The following is a 9864-nucleotide window of genomic DNA, read 5'->3' as shown; positions in this document are numbered from 1 at the left end:
GCCATTTTCCACCTACAACATTCAATTCCTGTTGACTCAGGGACACAGAACACTTTTCTTCTCCAGAATGCCCCAACGTCTCAAAATAAGACTCTGCCATTGCCCATCACAAGTGCCTTCCTTTTGGTCACCGACCACCTGCCGTGTGTACTGATGGGGCACCGGTGGCCTCCAGCTCCGGGTGTCTCAGAGAGGGGATGCTGTCTCTGGGTGTCACTCTCACATGCCCTGAGTCATTCATGGAAATCAGGGGGCAGCAGCAAGAGAAGGGTGTGTTGGTACACAAAAGTACTTGCTAAATGGAAATAGTGCAGAGTGCTCTGAACTTGGAAGTCCATGGCCTGGTTTTGGATATGGTTTTATGCTTGTTACGCTTGTTAGCCCCATGAACTTGAGCAAGACTTTCAGCTTCCTCACCTCTCCACAGAGAGGAGTGGTCTCTGCCCCGCCTACCCCACTGGGATAATGTAAGAATTCACAAAAGTGCAAATCTCCGTCGGTGAGCTGGAACTGCTGTAGAAATAGAATACACCCATCCTTTAGGCCTTTATTCAGCTGTCATCTCTACTGTGAGAACTTCCTGGTTTTTGAGCTTGGATCTAGGCTTGGGAGAGTGAGACAGCCCAGCTGGGGAGACTGGCCCCAAGCCCGAGCCTGCCCTTGCCTGTCACACCCTGCTCTGGGGACGAGCTACTTACAAAGTCTCAACCCGGTTTCCTAAATGCGGATTTTTATTGTGGGCCTTTAGAGGTCTACGCTGTAGAGATGGTACAACATTGGACTCTGTTGTCTATAGGCTGTGGACAGACTACTTCTCTTGCTTGTCTCTTTATTCAGCAATTTGTTAGAGGCTGAGGAGTCAAAGATGAATAAAAAAAAAAAAGCTTACAGTCCAGGGAGGGAGACAGCACAAAGAAGAAGACATATATGATTATAAATTGTGATAAGTGCCAGGGAGGAAACAGACAGGGAGGATAAGGTAGAGGGAGACAAACTTCAAGCAGTTGGCAGGGACCTGAGGGAGAGCATGCTGGCCGGGCAGAGATAAGAACATTCTGGGCTGAAGGAGCAGGATTAGAGAAGGCGTTTTCTGAATGCAGAGCTGCAAGTTGTTGGGTGAGGCTGGAGTCTAGGGCAGAGACGAAGAGCACCGCCCAGGATGAGTGCAGAGGGTAGACTGGGGCCAAGTCATGTATGACTGAAAACTGGAGTATGTAGTTTTAAAATCACCTCATTGTCGGAGTCCAGGACATTTCTCTGTCTCAAAGTCAAACTAAAAATATTGCCTCTGATGCTCACACTTACATACCCATCAAAACCTGGGAACTATTCTTATTTTTCCCCTCTCTGACCACCCTATCCCATGTCCAGTTCATCAGCAAATCCTGCTAATTCCCTCTGCAGATATCTTTCCAAATCCACCCAATTACTTTCACCTCCACTGTCACCACCTTCCATCAAGCCGCTACCCCTCCTGCCTCCGATCCCCCGACGTAGAAGCCTTCTCGTTAGTCATGGGAAGGAGGGTGGGAGGGTAAGGACACCCTGATCTGCCGCCTTTGCAAGTTTCCTAAGTATAAATACATCATGGCCTCTTTCAATCTACCAAACTGATGCCGCTAAGTGTGGCCTTGGGGAGATAGGTGCACAGTCAGCTTTCTGGAGTCAGAACCAGGCAGCAGCAGCCCCGGCACTGCTTGGGTGGTCCTGTCCCCAAAAAGGAGAAGGAAATCCTGTCATTTGATCAACATGGATGGACCGGAGGGCGTTATGCGAAGTGAAATTAGAAAGACAGACAACGACAAATCCTGTATAGTCTCACTTGTATGTGGAATCTAAAAAAAACAAAAAACAAAAAAACAAAAACAAACCAAGGTCATGGAAAAAGATCAAATTTGTGCTTGTCAGAGGTGGGGGATGGGGTGTTGGGGGGAGGGTGGTTCAAAGCACCAACTTCCCGTCTTAAGATAAATAAGTCCTGGAGATGTCGTGTGCAGCATGATGAATCTAGTTAACACTGCCGGCTGGATACTTGGAAGTTGCTAAAACAGTAAGTCATAAAAGTTCTCATCACGAGGAAAAAGTTTTGTTTTCATTTTTTGGTAACTATATGAGGTAACGTATGTTAACTAAACTTATTGTGGTAATCATTTTGCAATACATGTGTGACAAGTCGTTGTGTTGTACGCCTTAAGCTTATACAGTGTTGTGTGTCAATTTTATTGCAGTAAAATTGGAAGAAAAAAATAAGTACAAGTAAAAATAACTCATATTTTTATACCACCATTATTCAATTTACAAATAAAATAACAATTTTAATTGGTCTCTAGTCTTTTAAAGGAAGGTTTTTAAACTTATAAAACTAGTTTCTAAAATTTACAACTTTGATAAACTACCAGTTGAAAGACAGGAAACTGTCAGAGCTCCTTTCAGGGTGCAAAAAAAGCCTCTCTCTGACATTAAAAACTCAATTGCCGCCCCTCTCTAAATAGGGGTAATTTCTGGAAGGACAGCTGGACAATGGCTACCCCAAGGTGGGAAGGAGGTTTACATTTTGTCATATAATCTTTTGTACTGTTTGAATTTTTGAAACTACATGTCTGATTTCTTTTTCAGTGAGAAATAAAAACCAGTTGAAAAATGGCCTTCCACGCTAGAAGGAGAAAACCTCCTGATGGAAAGGATGGAGATAAGATGCTTGAGGGCTCTTCCTCCCCCTCCTCCCCACCCCGGGGGGACTAGAAAGAGCTGGGAGGGAATTGTTTCATATAAAGAGAGCTGACGTCTAATAGATTGCACAAACAAGTCTTTGACCCAGCTGAACTTTTTAATCATTTACAGATATTCCATTAACTCCACGCAACTAACATTCTCTCCCTTCCCCAGTCCTAACACTGCCCAAGGGTGGACATGTAGGTCACACTTGTGAATACCCTTTGGCCAGAGATGTATGTTGGGTCGTTATGGACCGCATGAGCCTGGTACAGCTGAAAGTCAAGACAAGAAAAGACAGGACTGCCATACCCATCGCTCTTTCGCTAGCATATCTTTCAGCACATGGTAGGTGCTCAGTAATTGTTATTCCTCTTTTCCCCCTCTAGATGCAGTGTTTAATTTGTTGGCGGCCCTAGGTTTAAGCTAATGTACATGTCTTCCCTGGGAAGTGCTGCAGGCAGGAAGCATGTGTGGTTCAGACGTTCAGTGTGATGTGCTTTAGACTGTACCATATTTGATGTTGGGAGAGGTTCTTCCTGCTCCTTACCTTCACTGGGCAGATAGTACATTGCTGGAAACCGTGGATCAGGTCTGACAAACATTTGATTTCTCAGAGGTTCATGTTTCCCTTTGGTAGAGTAGCTTTCTTGTAAGAATGCCAAATTAATGCTAAATTAATTCCTTGTGCCCTTGGGGGATTAAGCCTTCCAAGTGAATTGTAGCAACACATTTTTATAGATGCTGTTGGTAAAATAACCTGTTTAACTCTTTGCAGACTTTCAGAGGACTCAGGAAAGCCCCAGCAGGGGGCAGCTGACTGATACTCAACCTTCCTTAATCTGAAATGTACCTTGTTACATACACAATAAGAAGGCTTCAGCTGTAATTGCTACTTTTTTTTTCATAGTGAGAACATTTTATTACTCCACTGAATGGGTGTGTGCCAGGAAATTCTGTACTTAAAAATTACTAAGTAAACCAAATAGCTTGGACACAGTATAACTTCCAAGAAGATGCCCATAGTTCATTCAACATACCAACTCAAACCAACCAACCCTTAAAACTCAAAACAAAATCCAGTCTTTACTTCATGTATACCATACACTGATATAAATCCAATGTGGATTAGGGAATTAAAATTTAAACAGGAGCTATAAAAGACATAGAAGAACGTATAAATGACTTTGCCTCTCCCCCTGCTTGTGCTCTCTCTGTGTCAAATAAATAAATAAAATCTTAAAAAAAAGATTTGTGTAGATGGAAACATTTTAAAATCTGTATATCAGAAAATGTAATAAAATTAAGAGGCAAAGGACGTACTGGGAAAAATACTTCTACTTGTTAAGTCAAAGTCATTGCCGTCTTTTTCTTCTCCTCCCCTCCCCCTCCTCTCCCTTCTTCCTCCTCCTCTTCCTCTTCTTCTTCAAGTAAGCTGTATGCCCAACGTGGGGCTTGAACTCACGACCCCGAGATCAAGAGCCACATGCTGCACCAACTGAGTGGGCCAGACACCCCAATTCTTAATATAGAAAATAGGCAAAAGATAACAGTTCACAAAAAGGAAATACAACTGACCAATACATATATGTGGAATCATTCAATCTCATGAAAAGTCAAAGAAGTACACATTAAATCCACAGTGAGATTCTTTTTCACCTGCTCAGATTTGCAAGGGGGCATTTTCAGGCTTACATGATGCGGGTAGAAGTGAAAATTTTCTGGGGGTAATATAACCATGTGCATTAAGAGCTGTAAAAATTCTTATTTCCTTGAGGTTAACAAGAAATTTGCTGGACCTGTATGAAGAACATCTATTAAAAATTTTTTAAAAGTATTGTTTTTACTGTGGCACATACCATCTTTCTGCATGGAAAGATTCCGTTTTGCAAATAGCATATCAATTTCCTAAAATTAATTTTTTAAAAGATTTTATTTCTTTATTTGACACAGACAGAGAGCACAGAAGCAGAGGGAGTGGCAGGCAGAGGGAGAGGGAGAAACAGGCTCCCCCCTGAGCAGGATGCAGCTCGATCCCAGGACCCAGGGATCATGACCTGAGCCAAAGGCAGACACTCAACTGACTGAGCCACCCAGGCACCCCAAATTAATTTTTAAGTTTAATGCAATTCCAATGAAAAACTGTAGTAAGATGTTATTTTGGAAGGCTGATGGGAATTGACAAAGTGATTTAAATTTTTCTTTTATGTTCTGGGTATTGCATTTTCTTGGGGTGCAGAAAATTTTATTATGGATGAATAAATAGGAGAGCAAGCCAAGAAGATCTGATATAGGAACAATATGTAGGAAAGATGCATGCAATGTGATCTTAATCTGTATTCCAAAGCCACAGAAACTAAAGACAGGGTGATGCAAGAAAAGACCTCCATGTAGATAGAACAAAATAGAGTGACCACATACAAACCATAGAATATGTGGGGATTTAGTATGTGATTAAAAATATAGAAAAATATGATTATCCAAAGATGGGTCAATTGAGAAACTATTTGGAAAAAAGTAGCCATAGATTTTTACCTAGCAGCATATAAAAAAAATCCCCAACAGAATTAGGTAAATGAGGGGAAATGATGCTGTAAAAAACTAAAAAAGATGAATACCTATATGATTTGTAGTGAGAAAGGCCTTTTTAAGTAAATAAAAACTATAAAGGGAAAGATTGATAGACTGGTTTCACAAGAATTTAAAACTACCACAGCTAAATTATTAGGCAAACGAGTTATGACAAAAAGACAACACAATGTTAAAATTCTTCAAAAAGAAAAAGCCTAGAGAGGGCGCCTGGGTGGCTCAGTCGTTAAGCATCTGCCTTCGGCTCAGGTCATGATCCCGGAGTCCCGGGATCGAGTCCCACATCGGGCTCCCTGCTCGGCGGGAAGCCTGCTTCTCCCTCTCCCACTCCCCCTGCTTGTGTTCCTGCTCTCGCTATCTCTCTCTCTGTCAAATAAATAAATAAAATCTTTAAAAAAAAAAAAAAGAAAAAGAAAAAGCCTAGAGAGTTTGTTGTGACTGCCCTCAGGCCCGATGAGTCCCTACAACGACCTCAGGAAAGTGTGATCACAGTTTTATTACAGTCAAAGGAAATAGATTAAAATCAGCAGCAGGAAGAGGCATATGGAGCAGAGTCTGTGAGGGCTCCAAATATGGGGCTTCTGGTTGTCCTCTCGCCCTGGAGTTATGGGTGACATCGCCTCCTGGCCATGATGGGTGAAACACACGGAGTACTGCCAACCAGGGGAGTTCACCAGAGCCTTTGGCATCCAGAGTTTTCACCGGGGCACGATCACATAGAGTACACCTGGCTGGCTCCTCCTCCATCCCCTCCAGGAGGTCAGACTAATGCCTTTCTTTAGTGTCCCGTCCCTCCGGGGGTTGGAACTGGTACAGCACGGCTCAAAACCCCCATCCTAAATCACATCATCAGCCTGTCTGGTGGCTAAAGCCCCTAGGCAAACAAGGCACTCTTATCAGGCAGCACTTTCCAGGGGCCTAGAGATCCCCTACCCATAGCCAAACACAAGGGACAGAACTCTCTTTGGGAAAGGTTAACCCCTGACACTTGACTACACTCCCATGGACCTCTAACTGCCATCATCCCCATCTCTGTGCCTGAGAACTTTTTTTTTTTTTTTGACTACCGAAGGTCCTCTGCCCTCTTCCTTCAAGCAGCCTTACTTAACTGCTCTGGGAGGTAATAATCACCTTGTCCCATCCAGGTGGGGCAGTTCTGAGGGATTTCACACTAGTTCCCGGGGTTTGTCTACAAGATTAAGCTGCAGTTGTCCACCGCGGGAGCGGGCTTAGTAACACACTCCTTATCAGCTGCCTCTCCTTCTGAGGACCACTTACCCATTTCTCTCCTCATACTCCAGTCACTCAAACTTCCGGCCCTTGAAACTTTGTCTCAGGGTCGGTCTGCTTCTGGGAGACACTAAATACACAATTCAAAACAAAATTCAGGGGTGGCATGAGTATTTGGAACAGACATTCTCATCCACTCCGTTGTGGAGTGTAAATTGGTTAAAACGTGTTGATGGGTACTTGGGAAATACTTATCAAAGAGCCTTAAAATCTGCACAATCTTCAATTTAGTAGTTCTGCTTCTGAGAATGTTTCCTGAGAAATAGCTAGTGACGTGTACAAGATTTTCTTTTTTAAACAATAAACTACTTTCAAAATGAGGAAAAAGGCAATAAATAATATCCTTCATGGGTAAAACTTTTGCTTCACGAATTTAAGGTTGGATGCAACAAATAATTGACGGCAATTTTCCTTTCACCAGCCACTAATAGCCTCTTAAATTTTTCTTCAGGGGTGCCTGGGTGGCTCAGTCGTTAAGTGTCTGACTTCGACTCAGGTCATGATCCCAGGGTCCTGGGATCCAGCCCCACATTGGACTCCCTGCTCAGCGGGAAGCCTGCTTCTCCCTCTCCCACTCCCCCTGCTTGTCTTCCCTCTCTCGCTGTGTATCTCTCTTTCAAATAAATAAATAAAATCTTAAAAAATATATTTTTTTCTTCAGAGGTGGATTAACTTTTGTTGACTGTAGCCATCCGTGAGAAGTTATTAGGTTTCCTGTACACTGCATTCGTCTGCTCAAGTTGCCATAACACAATACCATAAACTGGGTGTCTTAGACAATAGCAGTTTATCTTCTCACAGCTCTGGAGGCTGGGAATCCCAAGATCGAGTGCCAGTGGGTTTGTTTCCTGGTGAGAGCTCTCCTCTGGGCTTGGAGAGGGCTGCCTTCTTACTGTGTCCTCACATGGTGGGGAGAGAGAGAAAGAGAGAGCTCTCTGGTGTTTCCTCTAATATGGACATGAATTCTATAGGCTAAAGCCTCCACCCTTATGACCTCATTTAACCTTAGTTAGTTATTTACTCTAAATGCAGCCACACTGGGGGGTTAAGGCCTCAACATGTGAATTTTGGGAGGATGTACAGAGATCAGTCTGTAGCATATATTAATAAATATCTCAGTTATTTAGTGAGTTCCAGAACTTTCTTATTTCCTCAGCCTTGGCCATTTCCAGCTCCCTGGGTTATATCTACAAATGATATCTCTGGTAGGCTCAGGTCCGTTTTCCATCACCTTCCAGATCCATCAATATAGGGGCATTTGATGCTATTACCCGAAAGATTCAGCCTTGCTTCCTATCATGTGGTGTCAGAGTGCCAGAGATGATCATGAGTACCCAGGAAGTTTAGAGGCTCAGCAATCCTCACAACCTTCCCTTTGCTGACCCCCTCCTGTCCTGTTTTGGTGGTCCATCTATAGGTGGAAACTCAGTATGATTCATGCCCAACATTCCAGTTTTCTACCAGGAGTGAGCCCTAGGCCATGTGACTGGGGTCCTAGGGTTCTATTTATTTAGTGTTTCACAGTCTCCCATGGGAGCAGTGGGTTGCTCTCCCAGCCAACAACACACTTGTTACCAGACACTGAGAATTTCCCTGGATTTCCTTCTTTCGTCTGCCAGATTAGCTCTCCTGAAATAAAAACCTATGGGAGCCATGCTTTTATTCACCATTCCTTTCAGAAGCTGTGTATCAATTACCAAGATGGCCTTGTGAGTGCCAACCTCTGCAGAGGAGGGTCTTTGCCGGCTTCCCCCATTTAGACCCTATGACATTGAATGCCTGCACATTTTTTTTTTTTTAAAGATTTTATTTATTTATTTGACAGAGAAAGACACAGCTAGAGAGGGAACACAGCAGGGGGAGAGGGAGAAGGAGAAGCAGGCTTCCTGCAGAGCAGGGAGCCCGATGCGGGGCTCGATCCCAGGACCCTGGGATCATGACCTGAGCTGAAGGCAGATGCTTAACGACTGAGCCACCCAGGCACCCTGAATGCCTGCAGGTTTTAATACCCACCCCATTTCATGATCCTAAAACTGCCCAGACATTAAATTACAACTTTTAGAAAACAACCAAATAGTGGGAACACCCCTGTCACTCCTCTCCAGCACAGCCATGACCCCTCACCCAGTCTCTGCTATAATCTGTCTTTCATTCCCACTCCCACACTGGGCCTCACTAGCATCTTCCACTGGTTCAGCACTTGGTGAAAGGTGTGTGGTCAAACTGGCTGCGTCAAAATCTCCATTATGTTGCAGCACATCAATTGTTGCTTTACTCACCGACTTTTTTTTTTTTTTGCCAGGTGCCCTAAGTGATATTTTGTATAAAAAGAAGAGAAAATGCCACACTGTAAATTATATGAGGTTCACCAGGGACCAGAAAGCAACTAGATCATCATAATAATAGTTATCATGCACAGGTAACATATCTTAATTAGACACAAGGCAAGAAAATATAAGGGAAGGTAAAGTCATTAAAATTTTTTACATATTACTTTTCCAGGGCTGCCATAACAGAATACCATAAACTCAACACAAATTTATTGTCTCAGAGTTCTGGAGCCTGGAAATCCGAGACCAAGGTGTCAGCAGAGTTGGTTTCTGGTGAGCCTGTCTTCCTGGCTTGCAGATAGCTCCCTTCCCACCGGGTCCTCACATGGCCTTTCCTCTGTGTGCAGAGAGAGCTCTCTGGTGTCTCTTCTTCTTACAGGACACCTATTGGATTAGGGCCCTACCCTTATGACCTCCTATTTCCAAATATAGTCACGTTGGGGGTTAGGGCTTCAATATATGAATTTTGCAGTCAGTTTATAACACTCTGGTTTTGACTGCATTTTCTAATAAAGATCCAGCTGCCTTGGGCTCAGTGGATTGTCTGAGAGAGCTGGCTTCTGGCTTTGGACCAGGTACTTCACTGGGGAAGACCTCCTGACCCTGACCACCTCTTTATAGCAGATTCCTAAAAAGTGATGTGTCTTGCTTCACGCTCGTATGCACCAAGTGCCCATTGGAGAGAGCCTCTTCTTCCTTCACCCCGTTGGCCATGAGTGGTTAGGTATCAGCTATCAATCCTCATGGCTTCCTTCCCCCACTTCCTGCAGACCTCCTCAGGGCATTGCCATGCCTGGCTTATTTCTCTTCGCTGCTTGCATTAAATACACATTCTGACCAGAGGGCTCCGTGCTGAGCTTTAACACCAGCCCTATGTTCATGAGACATGTCTGGTCACAAGTGAAGCTGGAGGAGTACAAGTCCACTGAGAAAATAAGCACAT

The 9864-nt window shown here is 43.7% G+C and overlaps 1 long non-coding RNA gene across 1 annotated transcript; it reads left to right on the top strand.

Moving 5' to 3' along the window:
• Positions 1-1962: 1962 nt before the first annotated feature.
• On the top strand, positions 1963-7263 carry LOC145722285 (uncharacterized). Its single transcript, XR_014146429.1, has 3 exons — positions 1963-2050; positions 2617-3060; positions 7043-7263. It is a non-coding gene; the product is annotated as an uncharacterized LOC145722285 (long non-coding RNA).
• Positions 7264-9864: the final 2601 nt, after the last annotated feature.

The sequence above is a fragment of the Leptonychotes weddellii genome, chromosome 6 (assembly GCF_054177405.1).
Source record: "Leptonychotes weddellii isolate Sample4059 chromosome 6, ASM5417740v2, whole genome shotgun sequence".
Lineage (NCBI taxonomy): Eukaryota > Metazoa > Chordata > Mammalia > Carnivora > Phocidae > Leptonychotes > Leptonychotes weddellii.
Note: the sequence above shows the minus strand (reverse complement) of the source record. Positions and strands in the feature narration are given on the sequence as shown.